We start from the raw sequence: 24293 nt of genomic DNA on the forward strand, positions 1-24293 counted from the left end.
TCTGGCCATAGTCCAGGTTTTTAGTGATCCCATGGTTTAGTCTGGACCTACTTCCTTTATTGGCTAAGGAATTGCTTATTGTGGTCTTGCCATCCCAGTGTTTTATGGAAAATGCCTCAGTTCAATTGCCCCCTTCAGGGAAATTTAAGAGTTTGTCTTGTCCAAGTCTCTCATTTTATAGAGGAGGTTGTTCAATAAATTGGGTGTTCCTTGAGGCTAGAGAATTTTTTTGGTTCAATGTCTAGTAAAGGAGGGTACTTTTATATAGTGGGCTTATAATAAACATTTGTTAAATGAGGAAATTAAGATCAAGAGAATAAAGTGACTGACATAAGGCCACCCAGGTATAATGTAGAGCACTAGGTTTGGAATTTGGGTCTTTGGATTTCAAATCCAGGGCCTAATTCAGACTTTGCTTCCTTCCTGCTCCAGAGACTGAATATTTCCTCAACAAAACTCTTAAACGATCAGGGAAGGGGTAAAAATTCAATTCAGTAATGGATGCAAAAATAATTTGCCAATTTAAATTTAGACAAATACCACCTATTCAATCACAAAGTCTTTCATGATTCCCAAAATTAAAACGTGTCTCCATGTTTACATTTTTATAGCACTTTAACATTTATAAAGTCCTGTTCTCATGCCAATTCTGTTAGGTGTACTTTGTATTCTTCCAATATACATGTTTCTAAAGCATTTTATAACCCAATAACCCCATGAGTTAGTGATTGAGACTAGATCTCTGTATAGCAAGCATTCCATGTGAGGAAACTCCCTTTACTATGGCAAGTTGATCTTTGCCCTGATGTAGAGATTTGCTGAGTTCTAAAAAGCTAAATGACTAGCCTCAATCATACTCTCAGTACATGTTTGAGATAAGATTTTAACATCAGTATAACTGATCTCCTGGCTAGTTCTGGAGCTACAATGGTACACTCTTTTATTCTGTGAATTAACATGAATATTATTGCATCCATTTTAGAGAAAACTAACAAACGATCAAAAAACCCTCCAGGACTCTGAAAGATCATGTCCTATCTCTTCCAGGGAAGTTAGTGCATGTGCTTGATCAAACAGATGGACAGAGGGAAAAGTGTAAAATTAAGAAGGTAACCTTAAGGCCTGGCTGGATTAGTATCAAGGATATCTTTGAAATTCAGGGAACTAAAGCAATGGAATTATAAATGTAGGAGAGATCAGGAGGCAAAATTCAGATGATGCTGGGAAATTTAACCGTCTGGTTGAGTGACTGAGGCTGGCACATAAGAAAAGTGCCAGGCTGAAGAGTGTGTGAAACTGATCACCTTGATGGGGGAGGGGCCCCAGGAGAATGGAATCCTGAGGAGGAGAAGATTCTGGCTGGGGGAGGAGTTGGTCTCTCAGGCTTAAGAAGCTGAAGAGAGAAGCTAGTAAAAGACTTTCTCCTGAGGATTACCCACTTTTTCCTGCTGGAGACTGGAAATCTTTCCCCCCTAACATTTCCCAATTGAAGGGACTTTCTAAAGAGAAACCTGAGCAGATTTTACTTCAGCTCCTGTTACCTAGGGGTGAGTCAACCTGACTTTCTCTCCAGGGGCTCAGGCTGCCAAGGCCTGAGTTCCCCCCAAACTCAAGGAGGGAGGGAAAAGGGTTTTAGATAGAGACAGGGACACCTTTTTCCCCACTTTTCCTCTCCCATTCTTTCCCTGCTGGTTATTCTTTGTATTACCCTGATTGAGTTGACATTAAAAGTTATCTTTTCCCCAAGCTGTTAACAAGTGTGAGTGAACAGATCAAGGGGAGATCCTTTGGTCTCAAGTAGTAGAGGGGGGGCAAGAGGGACTAGAGTGAATTTGGGAGAGCAGCTTTAGCTAAGGAGGGAAGGCAGAAGGGGGGAAAATCTTAAAACCCCCTCTCCTCTCTCTGAGCCAACCCATAACATCTGCTGTCTCCCCTGAACCCTGCTTTGAAAAGGTAGGTTCTCCTATCTTTTCCCCTCTCGATTCTGAAAGTCTTACCTCTCTAGTTACAAATTAACCTCCCTTTATAATACAGTTGATAACCTGCCTCCTCAAAGTTTTGACCCTTTTTGGCAGCCATATACTTTCCCTTTACTTGACCTCTTGCATGCTGATATAACCCATAAAAACTCTGAGCACCCTTATTCCAGCTCCATATTCTCACATGAGTCTCACATGCTATAGCAAGGCTAGATATGCCCCCAAGATTCTAAGAATATCCTGGAGGACTTAGGGTGATTCTCCAAATGACTTAAGCTTTCATTTCTTTGGTGGATTCCTCCTCTGACAAGATAATTAACTGAGAATAATTTAATCAGTCAACTAATATTTATTAAATTCTTACTATGTGTCATACTTCACTCTACTTCATTAAAAGACCTTCAAAGACTTCATCTTTTAGACCTTTTATTGATTGATTGGACATCTTATCATTTATTTTATATGAGGATAAGGAAGAGAAGATCAACCAATTCCATCTTAATACCAGCCTAGATGTAAACTGTTAACACTGTATCAACTCTTGACTCATCTAGTAATGGTACAAACTTTAGGCTTCCACAAATTTGGCAACTTCTCAATCTGGCCACACAGCTAGTGAATTATCTATGAATAGGTCAACACCTTTTAGGGTCTTATTCATCTATATCTCTCCACAGTTATGTACATAGTAGGTGCTTAATGAATTCTCATTCAGTTGAGTGTGAATGAATATTTGACCTGTTTCCTTTCCTTTTCTATCTGCATTTCATTGTTGATATGACCTTCCTGGGAAAACAGGAAATACTTTCCCATTTTGTGAATGTTTTCTTTTCACTGTTCTGAATGAATTGTAAATGCAAACTGCTAAGCTAATATAACTACCACTACTTCAGCTGAAATAACACTTAGTCTTGCCAAAGGATGTTCAGTTATATCATCTCTTTGTCAAGGCTCATAATGGAACTTGGGAAATGATAGCTTCTCATCTAAAGGTGGTAAAGTGGAAAGCATATTTGATTTGAAGCCAGAGGTCCTGGGGTAAATGCTGGTTTTACTATTTACTGTCTGTGGCACACTGGGCAAGTCACTTACTTTTTTGATTTCCTCTTGAATGAATTGATTGGATGGGATGATCTCTAAATTCCTATGCAGTTGAAAATCTATAACCCTATGAAAAGAGTGACAGCAAGTGAGGCAGTGGGAAAAAAAAAAGCTTTTGTTTACTCATATGGGAGATATGAGTCCAAATCTTAGCTCTTCCTTTTGCTAACTTTATGAATTTGGACAAGTCACTTAATCTCTCTATACTTCCCCATCTACAAAATTATGTGATGATATTGATGACTTCCAAGGTCCCTTCCATCTGGGGCTAAAATAAGCAGAAAAAAATGTAACTTTTTGCACATCCTGTATATTTTTTAAAATTTTGTCTTGGTTGAAATTGGCTATTTTCTTTTTTTAATATTCTTTTTATTTTGCTTTTTTCTTTCTTTTTTTTGTTTGAAAAATTTTATTTAATTAATTGACTTAGAATATTTTTCCATGGTTACATGATTCATGTTCTTTCCCTCCCTCCCATCTTCCCACTCCCCTCCTATAGCCAGTGAGACATTTCACTGGGTTTTACATGTATCATTGATCAAGACCCATTTCCATATTATTAATATTTTAATTAGGGTGATCATTTAGAGTCTATATTCCCAATCATATTCCCATTGACCCATGTGATTAATCAATTGTTTTTCTTCTGTGTTTCTACTCCCACAGTTTTTTTCTCTGCATGTGAATATTGTTCTTTTTCATAGGTCCCTCAGAATTGTCCTGGATAATTATATTGCTGCTAGTAGAGAAGTCCATTATATTCGATTGTGCCACAGTGTATCTGTCTCTGTGTATAATGTTCTCCTGTTACTGCTCCTTTCACTCTGCATCAACTCCTGGAGGTCATTCCAGTTCACAAGGAATTCCTCTAGTTCATTATTTTTTTTAGCACAATAGTATTCCATCACCAACAGATACCACAATTTATTCAACCATCCCCCAATCAAAGGGCATCTCCATATCCCCATTTTCCAATTTTTTGCCAATACAAAGAGCATGTCTATAAATATTTTTGTACAAGTCTTTTCCCTTATGATCTCTTTTGGGTATAAACCCAGCAGTGGTATAGTTGGATCAAAGGGTAGACAGTCTTTTAAAGCCCTTTGGGCATAGTTCCAAAATTGCCATCCAAAATGGTTGGATCAATTCACAACTTCAACAGCAATGCATTAATGTCCCTGAAATTGGCTATTTTCAAAGAAATTCTGCTTTCAAAATAATGAAAGGGTTCTGATGGCCCAATGGAGAATGCAGTGATCCTTCCTTCCTTCCTTCCTTCCTTCCTTCCTTCCTTCCTTCCTTCCTTCCTTCCTTCCTTCCTTCCTTCGTTCTTTCGTTCGTTTGTTCGTTCCTTCCTTCCTTCCTTCCTTTCTTCCTTCCTTCCTTCTTTCCTTCCTTCCTTCCTTCCTTCCAGAATAATAGAAATAACTGATGTTTATGTGGATATTGTAGCTTTGGCAAGTGTTCATTACATCATTTTCTCTTTATAAACATTCTATAGGTGGGCAAAGAAAAATTATATTCCTGTTTGCAAAAGATGAAACTTAGGTCAGTAAGGTGAAATGACTTGCCCAAATTAGTTGACAGAGCCATGAATATAAGTCCTAGACTAGTCACAATGCCAAATTATCTCTTTGAATAGTGTTTGTAAGTCTAGTGAGAAAATAGAACTAGCAGGGTGAAAATTTGATCATGAATTGTGTGCTCACTTATAGTATAGAGACTGATTCAGAGAAACAGATAAATGATGAAATGAAATAGCACTTATAAAGCATTTACTATGTAAATAGCACTCTGTTAAGAATTGGTGACAGAATTAGAAAAAAAATGACAATTCCTGTTTTCAAATACCAGAAGAAAATGGGGAAGATGACTCATGTAGGTGAGTAGTGGTCATGGAAGAGTATTTTGGTGAGGGAAATCATAGACATCAAGAACAAAGGCATACAGCAATTGCTTAACATCTTGTCAGGAATGGTAGTGGTTCTGACCAAAAAATTATTATTTTTCTTAATTGAGGTCAAAAGGGAAGAAGATGGTGTTTTGCATTTTGACATCATTTCAAGATGGCTGGGAAATAGCATCGTGGAGGCTGGATCAAGTTAGAAATGATGAAACTCCATGATTCAGAAGACCAGCTTCTCCCAAGGAGTTGGAGGGCCAGGTGAAAGGCAGAGATTTGAAAACAAAGTGTACTGAATGAAGATGGACAAGGGAGCAGCAATAGGCTACCTTCCTCTGGTATTGCTGACAGATCTTTAGTCTTATTTGGACCTACCACTTAATTAGACCTGGGCTTATACAAAGTGGAAAGTTAAATAATTAACTGGAATTTGATCATTGTTGGAAAATCAATCTAAATTTTTATTCCCCCAAATTCCTTTAAGAGCTTTTAGTTTTTATTTTTTACAATAACTATCCACTGATCCTAATTCCAGTTTATTTTGCTTCCAACACTATCTTAGAGGATGAAAATAATTTTGCCACTGTCTTTGTTAAGGATGAATTGAGTTTTTCCTCTCTCCATGTTTTGGGTCTGTTATTTGCTAACTTTGTGACCTTGGACAAATCACTTATTTACCCTCTCTGGTTCATATTTTCATCTGCTGCAATAAAGTAGTTTTTTTACATTAGAGATAATCTTGGGTTCCTTCTATCTATGCCATTCTATGTTCTAAAAACCCTTTCAGTTCTAAAATACCTTTGTAGGTTGTATATTCTTGTCCTCTCTTAAGATATTATTTGTGGTGTGTGTGTGTGTGTGTGTGTGTGTGTGTGTGTGTGTGTGTGTGTGTGTGTACATTCACTGTTTGGGATATTCTCTGATATTCTCTGTTATTACACAAAGACTTGTGGGACGTTCTCTTGATGCCTTTCATCTTCCCACTGACAGCTTGGTTTTCAAAACAGTAGTCTTTGCTGTTCTTTGTTATGAACAAAACATTTATTAACTCCCCTGGTTCTGAAATAGAGGTCACTTTCTAGGACTCAGATATGACACTAGCCCAAGTATGTAAGAGAGGGTAGATGGCAGAAATCCATATTTGCTTGCTTTGAAGTCACCTTGATGTACGAGTCAAGAGTCTCAGATATTTACAAATTACCTCATCTAGCAGTGGGACTAGTAGAGAGCTCTGGGGGAGAAGTTAAGAACTCTAGGTTGGAGTCTTGGTTCAATTAAATTTAAAACAATGTACAAATCACTTTCTCTGTACCCTGTGAGAGGTCCCGGTGCTGATCCAGTACGAATATGACATGGTTCCTATCTTGAGGGCCATGTGACCTTGGGAAAGTCATAAAATCATAAAATAGTAGAGCTAAAAGTTTCTTCAGATCTCTGTTTATTCATCTAGAAAATAAGGATTATTTTATAAATGCCTTCCACACAGGGTTCTTGTGAGGATCAAATATGATCCCGTGGGTGAAAATGCTTTGTAAACTGTGAAACAATATACAGATGTGAGGGGATTAGTATTATGTCTATTGCTATTTTTGGAAAGCTATTAAGCAAGAGTTTTTCTTTCTGTCAATGTATCATAATGCTCATTGGCACTGGCAGGGTATTCTGGGGGTTTCTGAGATGTCCTCTAGACAGAAGTTTTAAAACATAATTTTTAAAAATTAATTTTTATTTGATTAATTGAATATTTTATTTAATAAGTCTTTACCTTTATATCCTATTTTTGAGGCATAAACATTCAATTCCATTCAATTTGTTAAATATTAAGCTCCTACTCTGTTAAAGCAGTGCCCTAGGCATTGGGGATACAAAGAAAAAAAAAGGAAATCTTTCTACTTAATAGTCTATTTCGCAGACCCAGTACATTCACAAGAAAGTGATTGTAAAGTACAAAATTATTTAAGGAAAGAAAGCCAGTCATTGGGAGTGAAGAGAGAGAAGATCAGAAAAAAATTCTCATGATTAGGAATGTGAGTTGTATGTTGAAGGAAAAAAACAAAACAAAACAGAAACTCTAAGAGGTGGAGATGATGAGGGATTTTATTCCAGATAAAAGGGATACGATTTGGATAGCCACACAGGCAGGATACGCACTGAAACATGGCAAGGGTGGATGAGATAGCTAGCAACCTAGTTTGATGGGGAGCAAAGGGGAAAAGTAGATGGGAGCTAGGCTGTGGGGTAGCTGTCTATTTTTGTAGTTTATCTAGGGAAATTGGGGAACCAGTGAAGATTTTTGAGTAGAGAGAAGACAGAGTCATATCTGTTTTAGCAATGCCAGTTTGGCAGCTGTATGGAGTATGGATTGGAGTAGGGCAGGGAGAGTGTAGGTAAGGAAACCAATTAGGAGGAGAATAAAGAAGTATTAAAGAGAGGCAATGAGGGCCAGAGAGATATGTTGGGTTTTTTTTAAACCCTTACCTTCTGTCTTGGAATCAATACTCTGTATTGGTTCAAAGGCAGAAGAGTGGTAATGGCTAGGCAATGGGGATTAAGTGACTTGCCCAGGGTCAATCACTTGGGAAGTGTCTGAGGTCAGATTTGAACCCAGGACCTCCCATCTCTAGGCCTGGCTCTCAATCCACTGAGCTACCCCTGAGATATATGTTTTTAATGGACTTTTATGTCAAGCTTGCAAGATGCTGGTACATTATTCTAATTATAATTTTTAGTAGAGTAAAAGGAAGCTAAATGACATTAAGTACCTTGTCCATGGTCACTGTCTTAATCATTTCTGTGTCTTCCATAATGCCTACATTGAGTATGATTAGTACTTAATACGTGTTCATTGAATGGATAGACGATCTAGCAGTCAAATGAAGGAATGCTAAAGCTGTTTGGGAGTTTAGAGACCACCTTGTCCCGTCCTGTTAGTTTACAAAGGAGAAAACTAAAGGTAGGCGAGTGATAAGGGCTTCCTTGGCATCACCCAATGGGTTAGAGGAAAAGATGCTAGGTATTCTGAAGCCCAGTTCAGTGTTCTTCCCATTAAAGAAAGTGTAAAATAGCTGAAAGAACACGGACACAGAGTTAAAAGAATATTGAGAAACCAAATTGGAGTTTTTGTTCTGAGACTTACTAATTCTTGTGACCTAGCAAATCTATTAAAATTTGAGAATCTCTACTTCCTCATCCAGAAAACAAAAATACCAACACTTAACCTATGTTGCTCAGGACTTTTATGAGGAAAAGCTCTTTCTAAATCTATAATATTTTTTTGGGAAAATCATGAGCATTAGTATTACAGAAAAGTTATTCAGAAGATATCAATAACTATTGACCCACAGTCTACTTTCTCATTTCTACAAAGTTTTTTATGAGAATAATTAATAGACATGTCAAATGGATCCTTAATGAAAATATGAGAACAGAATGGCAGATTTTGAAGTACTATTCTACCTCGGAACACATCTTTTGTTGTTCAGTAATTTCAGTCCTGTCTGACTCTTCATGACCCTTTTTTTTGACAAGGATACTCAAGTGATTTGCCATTTCCTTCTTCAGCTCATTTTTAGAGGAGGAACTGAGGCAAACACAATTAAATAATTTGCCCAAGAATACACATCTATTAAGTCTGAGGATGGATTTGAATTCAGGAAGTTGAGACTTCCTGACTTTAGGCCCAGCACTCTATCTATGATGTCAGCTAGATGTTCAACAAAACATCTTTATAGTCAGACTGTTGAATGAAAGTTGCATAGAATTTTTAAAAATTCTCTTTATGGAGCAGCTAGGTGCCTCAGTGGATAGAGTGCCAGGTCTGGAGCCAGAAGGACATGGGCTCAAATTTGACCTCAGACATTTCCTAGCTTTGTGATCTGGAGCAAGTTATTTAACCCCATTTGCCTAGCCCTTGTCCCTATGTCTTAGAGTTGTTACTAAAATAGAAATTAAAGGATTTATTTTTGTAATCTCCTTTATTTATTTTAGGACTATTAATTTTTTTAGATTGGTAGAGCAAGATGCATTATTAAACATTCCCCTCCAACAGAGAACTAGATACCACATGAGGTCTGCTTGAAGGAAATGATGATGAATAAACTGAAGAAGACCGGGATGTGTGTGTGTGTGTGTGTGTGTGTGTGTGTGTGTGAGTGAGTGTGAGTGTGTGTGTGTGAGTGTGAGTGTATGAATGAGAGAGACAGACAGATAGACAGAAACAGATAGACAGAGCAAGAGAGACAGAGAGAAGGTGGGGCATATAGAAAAATGTTTTTAATTATTTAAAGTGTTACAATGTAATTAGGCTAGTTCTGTGGCAATTGGGTCTCATAACTAGCATCAATATGTAGAAAACAGGAAGGCAAATTTCATCTTGACCTAAAGGAATATTTTCCAACTATTAAAACTATCCCAAACAGGGGCAATCTGCCTGAATAGGTAATGAATTCTCCATCAATGAACGTTTTCAATTAGAGGCTAGACGACCATATGTTTGGGTATCGTTGTAAGGGTGTTATTAAGGGACAGGCTGAAATGAATCAACTGTCAGGTCACTTTTTACTCTAAGATTTAAAAAATTTTAATTTTGTTTAATTGATTAATTTATAATATTTTTCCATGGTTACATGCATGTTCTTTCCCTTCCCTCCTCCCACCCCCTCCACTGGGTTTTCCATGTGTCATTGATCAAGATCTATTTCTATATTATTGATATTTTTACTAGCGTGATTGTTAGTTACTCTAAGATTTTATGTGTAAGAAAAAGAAAGTCTATTCTTCCAGAAATAAGCAGAGGATGTGACTGTTGTTGGTAGACATATGAACAAGGTAAGATTGTTGGTAGGTTCTGACACTGACTGAAGATGGGGTGAGAGAGCTATGATGACAATTGGGCCATAACAAAGACAGGGGTGATAGAGATAAAGCATTATATCTAGGGAAAAAAGTAATAACCTCCTAGAACCTACCACAGAGCTAGCCATGGGGAATAGGCTCCAAGAATGTGTGTTACTTTCTGCACATTTAGGACTATGAGTAGAATAAGTAGAAGGGCTGAAAGGAACCCTTTTAGAATCTCTTTTGCTGGATTAAGAATGAAACTTGGAATTTTATCACTAGGGATCCATTATCTGGGTTATGTGTTATTCTTTCTAGAGGGCTTCCCATCTTTTAAAGCTCAACTCAAATGCTGTCTCTTCCATGAAGCAATTTTTTATCTCACATGACACTTCACTTTAAATTTATCAAATATTCTTACTAGGGAATGTTATTTGATAGCTCTCAAAACTCAATTTTCAAGGTATTTGAACATACTGCATCACTAATGATATTATTGTAAAAAAGTGATATAGATCATCAATAATTCCCAACTTATATGCTTTTGTGCACATTTCTATAAAATTTTTATGAGAATGATCCATACACATATCAAGGGTATACTTAATGAAAATATAAGAGAGGAGTCAGCCTTTTGAAAAAAAGGTTTTCTATAGTAGAACTCTATAAGAGTTTTACAGTCATACCATCGAATGATAGGTAGGGAGAAGGTAAAACCATTATATTTCCTTTTTTATTATAAAACGGTATGCTTAATCATTATTATTATTATTATTATTTTTGCTAATCACTCCCTCTTAAACTATAAACTTCCATGGAGGCAGGGACTTAATCTTGTTGCAATATTGTATTTCCTCTGTCCCTTAGCAGAATACTCTGAACACAGTAGATGTTTAACAACTGTTCAGTGAATTGAAGTTATCAAACTGTTATTTTATGATATAAATATTGTAAGGATTAAGACCACAGTACTACAGCAAAGAAGATCAAGGGAACCCTTCATTTTCTGGACTGGTTTAACTCCTAGAGAGCTGAGTCTGTGCTCTGTCTCCTTTCTGAGATATTCCCCTTATTGAGATGTTGAAGCCACTCTTGTCTGGTGTTCAATAACTGAGGAGCCTAACTCAAAGCACCTGAGAATAAATGGGGACAGACTTGTTGAAGAACCGTCCCTTCTTTAGTCTATAAGAACTGTGGGAAAAACTTCTTTTTAGGGGCTCTTACTCAGGTTTCCTCTTCCTTCAACTTTCACTTAGGAAGGAGATGGAATTTCTCTCCCTTCCTCTTTACTCCTTCTCCAGTGCCAAAGATGGTTTGCCATAGAAGCGAATGAAAGTGGAGATGGACCACAAGTCCCTAGCTGCCCTCTTTTCTGCTTTCTTCAATGAGCACAGATAAACATCGAGCTATTCTAAGAAATAGATTATTGATTGATATCTTTTGTTGCTAATTCATGAGTTCAAAAGTTACTGAGTCTCTGAGTCAAATGCTAGCTGGAAGTTGTTCCCATAACAACACATTTCTCTGAGGAGAATGGTATTACAACCAGGTGGATCTGGTGCCTTAAAGATTGACAAAGAATATGTCATTGTTGGGGGGGGGGAAGAAAATGACCTTTGTTTCCAATGAATAATGTTTGAAAATGACCAAATAAAATAATGTTTAAAAGGAAAAAAAGAGAAATACACAACATCTGACTAGGATGAAAGGTCTCTTCTATGGATCACAATATTTCTTTGTATCTCTACAGAATATATGGAAACATAGGTTTTTTGTAATTTTTAAAAATTAATTAAATTAATTAATTTAGACTAAAAAACATGTCATGGCTAACTAGGAGATGATGCTCAGACAGTGGACGTCTGAGGTAAATTAAAAATACTGTATTTGTTCAATAGGTCAATAAGTTTGTCTGTACTCCTGGGGTAAGGATAATGGATGTGATGAATTTTTTGAGATGTTATATGTATTCTGTATTCATCAAAAGGTACCTAGCTATCTTTTGGAGCTTATATATTTTCTGTGGTTGAGGAAATAAGAGGCTATTCTACAACTGAGAAAGAGGTGTTGCTGTATAGGAGTGGTCAATGATGTAAATGGCTTTGGAACAACAAAGACCTGGATCCAAGTACTGCCTCTGACATATACTGACTGTATGTATCCTTTGTAATCTTGGAAGCTCTCTAAGATTCGAAGTTGCAAAGAAGTTGCCTACAATTATCTACAAACAAAAAAAGTTACCTGCATTGGTAGAGAAAATTACCTCATACCAGAATTCTCCATACTAAGCAAATTATAGGCTCAGCCCTTCTGCCTATAATACATACCATATTGCATACTGATTACCTTTTCTATAAAGGACTTTGTTACTGACATTTTAGGAAGATCTCAGACATGGGCCACATATAAACATTATTTTAAGAGATTCTCCTGGAATTACTCTCTGGAAAGGTCAATAGAGGAACTTGCCTCTCTTTTTCTTCAATCTCTCTACAACTGAAACTGGGTCCATGTGAACCAATTTATTTATGTATGTTTTATATATGCAATAAGCATATTTGTATATTTGTTAATGATGATAAATAATTGAATAAATGAACATATATATGTTTTATATACATATACAATCATGTCTCATTTATATGTCAATTCTTTCTCAGGAGGTAGACAGGCACAAGTAATTCTTCAAATAATATCTCTGTTGCTTTATATAACACTTTCTTGGTCTGATCATTTCAGTCTTCATAATTTCACATCTTCCCATGTTTTTTCCAAAATTAACCTGTTCAGCATTTCTTACAGTACAATACTATTTCATCAGAATCATATGCCACAAGTTGTTTAGCAATTCCTTGATTGATGGATATCCCTTCAATTTCCAGTTTTGTGACACAGAGCTCTTTGTTGTGAGTAAGATTAGCAATCCAACCAAACTCAACTAAAATAAACACATGCTGATTTCCATTGATGCTTGCTTCTCAAATAAACTACCATTGATCAACCTTGTTACAAAAAAGACCTATGGCACCAAGAATACATGAGCAGGGATAGGTGGTAAAGCAATAAATGCAAAGAAAAGTGTAAGTGTTACATCAAGAATCTGTAATTCTACTAGTGTGGCTCTTCCCTCCACTATCACAGATCACACACAATTACTGTATAACTTGGTCAGTGATTTTTGAAAGTTGCTATGGACAAAAATTCCTCACTTAACCAACCTGATGATGAGATTCTCTGAAGTTGGTCCTTAGACATTAGACATAGCATTCCTAATTGGGTCTGTATTCTATCTTGGGGTCAGTTTTATGCCATGATGATGCATTAAAGGATAATTTTAGCATGGGTCCACAAAATGATAAATAATAACAACAACAATAATAATAACCATTATTTTAGCATTAACCATAGTCATTTATAGAATAGTTCATGATAAAAGAGATAAAATCCCATCTATATGTAACAACTGCAACAACCCTGTGAAGTAGACAGAGCACATGCTATTATTATCACTGAATCAAGGGGGATATTGAAGTTTGGAGAAGCCAAAAACCTTGCCCATGGTCACATCGGAAGTAATGATGGAGCCAGGGCTTAATCTGAATCTTCTATCTCGTACCTTTTCTTGCCATCTTTTTATCAATACAATTTTGACTACAAGTGTATGTGTAGGGGATACTGACTGCATTCATTCAGCTATTTATCTGTTTATGATCCTAAAGCTCACCAAATCTGCTGAAAGTCAGTGTTCTCTCATCATGGAATCTTTTAAGCACTAGAAGATAGAAAGGTTGGCAGACTAAAAACCACAAAATAAACAGATAATTTTGTTTTTTAAGAGATATTTTGAATGCAGCATAAATTTTCTTGATGAAGCCTTCTTCTGATTTCCATGGTTTAGAATTGTTTTCCTTTTCTAATATTTTGTTGTATTGCCATATATAAACATACATGTATATGTGTATATCTACATGTGCTTGTGTGTATATGTTACATTGCCCCAATAGAATGCAAACTTCTTGAAGACAAGTCTTGTTTTTATTTTCCCAGGAATATTTTCTTTATCTAAAACACTGTGCTAAAATAGGTGCTAAGTGAGGTTTTATTTTAATTTAATCAATTTTAATTTGAAAAACTTAGTTTCAGCATTGCAGGCTTATAGAATTAGTCCCCTCCTCCCCTAAATGACTTTAGATTCTGCTAAGAGGGGGAAGCACAAAATACACATGGATGAGTCAATATAAAATATATTTTTAAAGTGTGAGTTTTTGGAGGACAGAGACTATTTCATTTTTGTCTCTTCATTCCCAATACAGTGACTTTCACATAGTTGGAATTTAATAAATATTTGTGAACAAAAAAAAATGGAAAGAATAAATGAAGGAACTTTGGATATAGGTTGAATTGAATTAACTGAATTGCTAATATGAATATTGAGCAATTCTAAAGATAGAACATACACAAATATTCTTGAAAGATTGTTAGAGGTAGATGATAATTACTAACTCATTTCAGCCCTGAAAATCCCCTTAGATAGTCACTGGAGATGAGCAGAGCAGTAAGGAAATGATCCTTTTTTTTTCTTCTTACAGAAGAAAAGAAGAGGGAAGAAAGTATTGCCTTGGGAGATTTTTATCTTAAGGCAATGCCTTATGCCATCCATTGGGTCATGTGTTTAAAAGTTCTGGTCTATTGCTCCTTTCCTTTTGCTAAGGGTACTACTCAGAAGGTAACACAATACCTTCTAAATTCCAAGTGCTGCTATGTCTGAAAGCCAGAAGGTGTCTCTTTTTAAGGTCATACATAATATATTTTTATTTTATGTTTATTTAAATCAAGAGGGTTCTACCCTGTTAACAACAGAAAGTTTCCTCCAAGAGTCAACTGCAGGCACATCATTCTATCAGTGGCTCACTTCTCTGAGATGTAACTGTTCAGGCTGATATTGAGTGGCTATCAGAGGAGTCATTATGATCCACTGTATTGCAAGTAGCTAGAAGATAAGGGGGGAGGGGGCTATTGATAATAGCAGTATTTCCAAGGTTGGCTAAGCAGACAGTTTCCCTACAGTCATCATGCAGAGACAGGATGGTCTGGTGTTGTCACAAGGACTGAAGAATCTGGTGTGAGAGGACTTAAAATATGGATTGACTGCTAGTAAAATCAGCTTTGTGACTTTGGACAGATATCCAAGCTACTTCTCTTGCTTTCTCATCTATAAAATGAGAGGGTGAGTCCTGCTGATTTCTAAAGTTTCCTTTAGTTTTTAATCTTATGATCCTATGTGTGAGGAAATGCCTTGGGTTTCATGCTTCCTCCTATAATTGAATCTGGTTATATTTTTGTGTAAGTGTGTGGTTCATAATTAAAGTCCAGGCTTACTGCTATGAAATTCACATGCCTCCTTCTTGCCTTCTGCCTCTTCCATTATCTGCAGCAATGATCACTGGTACCACTGCATACCTCTTCCTAAGCTTCAAGGTGTCATTTGTTACAAAGTGATTTTTATCTCCACCAGAGGAGCCCTTTCTAATCCTGCTTCCCTTATCAGAGAATAATAGTTTGGCTGGGAAAAGTTCCTCATTAAGGTATAATTTTAATGTCTCTTGGCTGACATGAACGAAACACTATCAGAAGACAGGGAGCGCCATCCCTACCCCACAGTGGGCATTACCCTTATAATATCCAGAGAGCAGTTCCCTCTTCCTTCTCTTTGTCATTGATTAGAGATTGGCAAGTTCAAGTCTGGCTTGCAGAAGATAACCCTGACCATGATAATGGTTGTTTCAGAAAAGTGGCTAGAATAATGAAGAATAATGCACTGTGGGATTGGATGCAATGGGCATATTAAGTCCTACTGAAGAAAGAAAAAAAAAGGAAATGGAATATCACCTAGAGCCTTTCACAGAAAAAAGACTAATATAATAATAAATGACTTTTATATTGTATTTTATATTTTATATTGCTTTTACAAGTCATTTTAAAGATATTGTCATATTTGAGTCTTGTAACAGTCCTGTGAGAAGGTAAAATTGGTTTTATTATCCCTATTTTAGAGATGAGAAAATTTGGTTTCAGAGGAATGAAGTGACATACCCACTGCTACCTAGCTAATTAATTTTAGAGGGAAGATTCAAACCCTAATTCTTCTGACTCCAGTTGTAGCATTTCCCCCACCATGCTCTCTCCCATTGCAGAACTTTGGATTTAAGGGAACTTTATTAGAAATGACCTAGGTTCAAACTTTGTATTATGCAGGTGTAGAAACTGAAGGATCATGAAGCTGATAATAACAATAGACATTTGTATAGTTTCTTAAATTTAGAAATTACTTTGCTCACAACAACTGTGAAATAAAGTGTGTGAAAATTATCACCCCCATTTTACAAGTGAGAAGCCTGAGGCTTAGAGAGGTAAAATGATCTATCATGAAGTGAGTACATGGAAATGAGAATCCAGTTTTGTAGACTCAGGTCATAGGATTAGAGCAAGAAGGGGATTCTGGAAGTTATTTTGTCTAATACCTTTCTGTTGCAGATGAAGAATATGAGATCCAGGAAGATAAAGTTAATTACCCTAGGCACACAGGGGGTAAACAATAAATGGGGTCTTTGAACCCAGGTCTTTAACTTCAAATTCAGAGTTCTTTCCAATAGATCCCATTGTCTCCCTTTCTGGGCTCATTCTTTTTTATTCATTATAAATGGTGAGAGCCTGTGAATGTTTCCTTATCTCTTCTAAATTTGCCTAGGAGTGCTATCTGTTCAGATGCTAGTTATGAGGTAATGGCCTCTTTCTTTTACTGCCCGGAACCTTTTAAAATAATGTGAAAAGTTGATGTCAGCTAAGGGGACTTTATCTAAATTAAATCATTGAATTTTAAAGTTAGAAGATTCCTCAGAGGTCATCTAGTTGAAGCCCTCCCTACCTGGAGTAGAATTCTTTCCCACAATATCTTTGGCAAGCCTCTGCTTGAAGTTTTGTAATAATAGGGAACATGCAACTTCCTGAGGCAACCCATTCCACTTCTGGAAAGCTCTGATAATCTGCTAAAATTCACTCTTTCACCCACTCCCTTTAATTTCCCCCTATTACTCTTATTTCTAACCTCCTCCGGGGCCAAGTAGAAGAAATCTGATTAATCTCTCTTTCCCAAGTCAGTTCTTCCCATATGATTCAAAATAGCTATCATATACTCAGTCTTCTCCATACCTACCACCCCAGTTCCCACATCTGATCCTTTGATTATATGGCCTTCCATCCCTTCCTCATCCTGGTTCTGTACTTGCTAGTCACTTCAGCTTGTCAATCTTTCACCACTTAATGACTCTCCACCAAGGCAGACTGATTCCTCTGTGGATTATTAGATGATAATCATAATGTGACTAAAAGACTAATTCAAATTTTTTGGTTTAATTTCTGGTAGAATCTCTCTTAGTTTATCTAGTCTCTTGGGTTATAGAAATACATTTGCTCTCCTGTTTTGCTGTTTTGTTTTAATTTCTGGTTTATAGCATCTGAAACTTTATTCACTGCATAGAAGGCACCACCAGAATAGGGTCTCTGAGCTTAAAACTGATGCCAACTAGTGTTTTAGGTGTATTGATAGATTTTTAAAAAATCCCTTTAAAACCCAACACTGTATTGGTTCCAAGGGACAAGAGCTGTAAGGGCTAGGCATTGGTGATTAAGTGACTTGCCCAGGGTCACACAATTAGGAAGTATCTGAGGGCAGATTGAGACTTTCAATGTCTCTACCTCTCTCCTCCTATAAAATATGGTCCATTCCCTTGTTGGGCACTTCAGAATACAAGCTATCACTATGAGAGCTCAGATCTGCCTCCCTGTAACTTCCACTCATATCTACAGTCTACAGTACTACATTCAGTCACTTATGTCACAGAGATAAAGCCTTTATTAAACATTTACTATGTGCCCCAAGGACAAGAATACAAGTATGCAAGGTAATCCCTGCCCTCCCAGAGTTTACATTCGAAGGCAGAGCATAGACAAGTGTCTTATTCCTCCTATTAAATTATAAAGTTCACGAGGGATGGGATTACCAGGTCTAAATTTGCTTTGCTTCTCCAAACTACCCCCAACCCCAACAAATACCTGTTCAGCCTCACCCCAACCCCTCCCAGGACATAGTAGATATTTAACAAAAGAGAAAGAAAGAAGAAAGAAAGAAAGAAAGAAAGAAAGAAAGAAAGAAAGAAAGAAAGAAAGAAAGAAAGAAAGAAAGAAAGAAAGAAAGAAAGAAAGAAAGAAAGAAAGAAAGAAAGAAAGAAAGAAAGAAAGAAAGACAGACTCTGCCTTTGGTAGGCAGAGGGGATTTCTGAAGGGAGGTGCCTTTAATGAGATTTGCACCAAATCCTAACCTGTGGGGATTTCAGAGCTGGCAGAGTCTTAATTGCCCACAGGTGCCACATACCAGTGCTGCGATGAGGAAGGAAACAGGCTTCTGCAGGAAAGATTGAGAGGTTACCTGCTCTAGTACTGAACCCCCAGAGGAGGAGCTGTAAAGATGGAGGGAGATTAAAGGGCACCCCCAGATTTGGCATTGACCCTGAATATGTCAGAGGGAGATTTCTGAGGGAAATAAGCTGCTATTAGACCATGGGGACTTCCCAACTTCTTCCTGAGAAATTGGATGAGAGATCAAGAAGGCTAATCTGTGGAACTTGCCCAGGTAAAACATGTTGCAAGTTTTCATGCTCCCTGAGGGCCAGACATGCTTTGCCCAGCACATTTAGGCTATGATCTGAGATGACTGGTAAGCATGGTCATGATGCCATTATCTATACTCCATTCTTTACTACAACCACAGTTAGCAGCAGAGGAAAAGGAAATGAGAATTAGACAGACTCATTTTTTTAAAGTCCAGTTAAGACAGAAATCAGAGTTTATCAGAGTTCTGAGGCTTTGGATTCATTTAGAAAGTGTACTTTGACCAGAGTTTTAATGAGGGTAGAGAAACCATATGGTTTCAGCTCATAAATTATAGAAAGAGCAATTATGTTATGAGTTTCCTCTTTCAACAGAATGGAAGGTAGTGAAGGGAGAAGATACTCAGACTCAGGGGGAATGAGGAGAAATTTGGGTTCCAGGTGGGCAAACTAGCAAGGCGCTGCAGTCTATTTGATACTCTCCACTTCCACACCCCCTTCATACTCCTACCATACATACTTTCTCTGCTCCATAAAGAAAACTCCACTCCATTCCCTCCTTGGGTTTTTTCCTTACTTCCTTTTCAGGTAGCCTCCTTCCTGCTCTCTGTCCACAATCAGTAATACCTCCCCCTTCCTAATCCCCACATAATAAGTAGGAGAAAGCCCAATAGAAGCCTCTCTGGTAGAGAAGAAAGACCATGAGATCCTAAATCCTCTGGGGTCGACTACAGAACTTCTGAACTCTCTTCCAAGCACTGAGATTCAACCACCAAATCCACTATAGTTAACTTATTCTCCTTTCTACTCCAAAATGATGCTGATTAGGTTTTGTATTATTTCACACCAATGGGAGGTATACATTGAGCTTTTCCCTTCAGCTGATGCTGTTTGTCTAGGTAAAATATTTCTTTGAGATTGGAAATGGTCAGAGAGGTTAGAGTTTAGATGAGAAATATCGAGAAATCAGATCATATTAGTATTTTTGAGAGATCAGATTGTTAAATTTTCAGGGTGAGCATTTATACCCCAGAACTCAGCAAATATTACAAGTCAGGGCTTGATTGATTGTTTTGTCCATTTTCTAGTCTTAAGGAAGTGATAAAAAATGTTAACAAGGCAAATTAAACTTTAAAATCTGTTGTTAACACCATATCTCCCCCCCCCCCCCCATCCAGAGAGCTGGTTGTTAAGCATTTATCACTACTCCCTTGTATTACATCATAAAAACCTCAATGCATATACTAAAATAATAGAGTCCTACTTGTTCTGAGTTGCCTCATAAAGTGCTATCTTCAACAAATTCTTCAAGAAGTATCTATCTATCAAATGTTAGGTTCCTTACCTGTTATATGGTAGGGATAAGTCCATATTTCTAAGATCACTTTTAGCTCTAACATAATTCTTTGCTTTCTGTCCTAAGTTTCCTTGCCATTCATTGATTCTTTCCTTTCAGTGATGTTAATGACTCTAAGAGAATAAATTATGGTGGCTGAATATGTTTTAAAATAAATATTACCTTGAAAGCAACAGAAATGCACATGATAGGTGTGAATATGCCATAACACATATTTAAAAAAAAAACCTCTGAAGAAAAATGCCACCCAAGAAATGTATGAAAAAACAAAACAAAACAAGGACTGGTGGTATAGTGAGAGGAAGGTATAACCAATGAATAATCAGTATGGTCTACTGGTAAATTTTCGGTGTCAGAAGAAAAGTGAGGAAAGCTCCAAAATAATAGTTGGACATCTGATGTTGACCTTGAAGGAGACCAGGGATCAGAGTCATTGCATGAGGAAGCCTGGATGAGCTTTGATATACATTCTTGAAGGGAATATCCACATCAATGTCATTACAGAGCCATTTAAATATTTGAGTGACCTTTTATATTCAGATGACTTATCCATTTGGAATTTATTCTGGTATATGATGTAAAATGTCAGACTAAACATATTTTCAACCAAACTATATTAAAATCTTTCTAACAGTTCTCCTGTCAAGTGTTCCTTCCCAATGAATTTGTCATCTTGAGTGTGCAATAGAATATCAAGCTGGTGTCCTTGTTTGCTTACAGGTCATAGGATCATTGATATAGAGGCAGATGTGATATTGGAAGTTGCTTCATCCAACCTTTCATTTTGTAGAAGAGGAAACAGTCGGAAAGAAGTCAAGGAAACTGCCAGTAAATAGAAAAAAACAGGATTCAAATCCCTCATCTAGTTTGGAATTGATGGTAGATTTTCCTAATCTAGTCCGTTCCACTGGTTTACTTTTCTATTTTTCCAGTAGTACTATATTATTTTGATATTAGCTGCTTTGTAATGGATAATTTAAATTCTTTTAGAATTATGGATCTTTTACTATTCCATGTAAATTCTGTTATTATTTTGACTAACTCTATGGAATATTCCATTTTTGATATTGCATTTTGCCATAGTGCTGAATTACTAAATTATTATGTTGTTGTTATCTTGAACATGTTAGTGCAGCCTTTCCTTGGGCATTGATTATATTGCCAGTAATTTAGGTCTTCTTTTGATTCTGTTAACACTAATCCTTTTATTTTTACTTTCTTTATTTTTGCACTGAATGTGATGACTTTATTGATGGTACACAAGATATGACTTTATGATCCACCCCCTGACTACAGGGGTGCTTAGGGGCAGGGTTGTGAACAGGGCATGGGATCCCCAGCATAGGGATGGGCATAGCTTATTATGGATGTGGGTTCCCCAGTGTGGAACTACTCTTTTTTGGCTGGGGATGAAGATCCATGGCTTTCCACTTTAATCCTCGTAGGTCATGTATATCATGAAGTCTACTACAAGGTGGCTGTAACTGTACTCATTGTCACATGAAGAAATGAGCTTGAATTTGAGGGCAATGGCAGCACCAGCATTGAAGGTAGAAGAGTGATTGTCACTCTTAAAGTCACAGGATACAACCTGGTCCTCTGTGTAGCCCAAGATGTCCTTCAAGGATCCCTCTTGCAGCTTGCTTCATGTAATAGTAAAGTAATTGTGAGGATTAAAGAGGGATGGGGGATAAGGAAGGTTTTGTAACAGGGAATGGGGGAATTGAAGGGATAGAGGGAATACGGATGCTGGTGAGGTAAAAGGAGAGAGATAACCCCTGCCGAGAGGCTGTTTTTGAAAATGGAGTTCCTGAGAGATGGGCCAACTATGATAGCCTGAGGGATGTCTTCTCTATTGATTGATGTTGAAGATACCCGAGGGCAGGTAGGCACAGACTCTCCTGAGGGACAAGCCTCCCCCCATACCAAGGTCACCCAGAAGGGGTCCAATAAGGACCGTTTATGGTTGAATGGCTGTCCTTAAGTTCTGCTCCCTCTATGTCCCCCTTAAATGATAGTTGTCTTTTCTAACTGTGGATTATTTAATTAAAGATGAATTTAATAACAAGGTTTGATCATAAAGGTATCAGGGAAGAGGAAATTGGGATTGACCTATACTTTTTTTTTCCCCAGATTGGGTTTGAGTTTCTCTCAGCTTTTGAGCTGAGGCCAGGCCTCTTAGGCTGATGGAGGGTTTATTTTATTTCTGTCTATGCTAATCTATGCTAGCTTTCTTAAATTCAAACTCGCAGCAGTAGGCAGCAAGAGGAAGAAAAGGTTCTGACGTTCAGAGCTGGTTGGGCCTGTCTCTTTGTGCTGATGTCCCTAAAGACCGACCTTACAGTTCAAACCTCTCCCCTTAAATCCTTTTGTTTGATGACACAATCACAGGAATCCAGGTAGAGCACACAGTTGGGAAGAATCCAGGAATAGGGGTACTTCTATCTTGAGACAGGGAGAGAGCACTCCTTCCAGTCTAAGGGCCAGGAAAGAGAGACCCCGCGAGCAACTGTTACTCTCCAAGTTCCCCTCCCCCCACCAACTGTCATTGTTGTCCATCAATCTTCACACTAACATTCCAACTGCTGTCTGTTCCACCTGATTGGAAGCAAATCCAGAGCCTGATTCAGTTTTCCTTTCCACATTCACCACTTTCTTAATACCATCATATTTGGCAACTTTCTCCAGGCAGCAAGTCAGATCGACCATAGACACATTGGGAGTAGGAACATGGAAGGTCATGCCTGTGAGCTTCCCATTCAGCTCAGGTATGACTTTGCCCACAGTCTTGGCAGCAGCAGTTGTAATAGGGATGATATTCTGGGTAGCACCACATTCATCATGCCAAAACTTAGCAGAGAGGCCATCTACTGTCTTCTGGGTAGTGGTAATGGCATGTACTGTGGTCATAAGTCCTTCCACAATGCTGAAGTTGTCACAAATGACCTTGGCCAAGGGAAAGCAGTTGGTAGTGCAGGAGGCATTACTGACAATCTTGAGGAAATTAATTGAATTTCTTATGGTTCCCCCTTCCCCATCAGAGACAGAGATAACAACCTGCTTGGCTCCACCTTTCAAGTGAGCCCTGACCTTTTCCATGGTGGTAAAGTTGCCAATGGACTCCACAATGTACTTGGCTCTACCTATTTAATGTTGGTAGGATCCTACTCCTGGAAGATGTAAAGATTTTTCCATTAATCACCAGCTTTCCATTCTCTGCCTTTACAGTGTCCTTGAATTTGCCATGGGTAGAATCATATTGGAACATGTAATCCATGTAGTTGAGATCAATGAAGGGGTCACTGATGGCCACAACATTTACTTGACTGGAGTTGAATATTGCCCTGATCACCAGGCATCCAATATGGCCAAATCCATTGACTCTGACCTTCACTGTCTTGTCTCAGGGATGCGACTACAGCAGAGGATCCTAGCAGTGAGCTTGGGAGAAGAGCTGAGACCCTATTCCTTTCAGTAATTTAAGTCTTGACTGAATATCAGTAGGGTAATTTCTAAATACCACATGCATTTTGTAGTTTTCTACTCAATGGAATCTTTCTATTTTTCTTCCTTTCTTTTGTTAGTAATATAAATTCTGAAGGTTTTTCTTTCTCTTTCCTTCCTTCCTTCTGTAAAGATTAAAATTTGGGGAAACTTAGGCAGGTAGAAATTAGTTTCTCTCTGCAAGGAGTATTATATTTTTAAAGGTTTATTAAAGGTTAAGGATTAAAGAAAATACAGAATAAGAAAACACGTGTCTAGGCCTCTGGCCTAGACAACCTCACCTACATTATGAAAAGAGTCACGTCTGCTTGCAAGTGGGAACAGGAAAGAAAAGAGAGGCCCATATGCCTTTCCAATCAGGTTAAATACCCCATCTCCATCTTGGCCCTGGTGAGAATTCAGTGATATTACAAAGCTTCCTGGGGAAGTGGAGCAAGGACTTCTGGGGATTGAAGTCCTGGATTCAAGTCTCCATTTTTTATACTTCCTTCCTTTCTTTCTTCTTTGCAACCAACCTTCCTTCCTCCCTTCCCTTCCCTTCCCTTCCCTTCCCTTCCCTTCCCTTCCCTTCCCTTCCCTTCCCTTCCCTTCCCTTCCCTTCCCTTCCCTTCCCTTCCCTTCCCTTCCCTTCCCTTCCCTCCCCTTCCCTCCCCTTCCCTCCCCTTCCCTCCCCTTCCCTCCCCATATTGTTCCCAATGAGGAATAGAGGAAAAACAAAGTTTATATAAATTATCATTATAGACTTTAGAGCATTAATACTCTACTGAGGGGGAAAAGAGACACCCAGAGAAGTACATTAAACAATTTTGTCTCAGAGATATCAAAACCCTAGTGGCATACAAAACCAAAAAAACTGGCTCATTATTTATAGGAGACTCTAGGGAAGGCTTCCCAGAACAGGTAGTGTTTGGATTGGGGTTTTAAAGAATGACAGAACCATGACTAGA

General features: G+C 37.7%; 1 pseudogene; it reads right to left on the reverse strand.

The window, feature by feature from the left end:
* Nucleotides 1-21274: 21274 nt before the first annotated feature.
* On the reverse strand, nucleotides 21275-23230 carry LOC100017105 (glyceraldehyde-3-phosphate dehydrogenase-like; annotated as a pseudogene).
* Between the last annotated feature and the right edge of the window lie 1063 nt (nucleotides 23231-24293).

Source organism: Monodelphis domestica, chromosome 6 (assembly GCF_027887165.1).
Source record: "Monodelphis domestica isolate mMonDom1 chromosome 6, mMonDom1.pri, whole genome shotgun sequence".
Lineage (NCBI taxonomy): Eukaryota > Metazoa > Chordata > Mammalia > Didelphimorphia > Didelphidae > Monodelphis > Monodelphis domestica.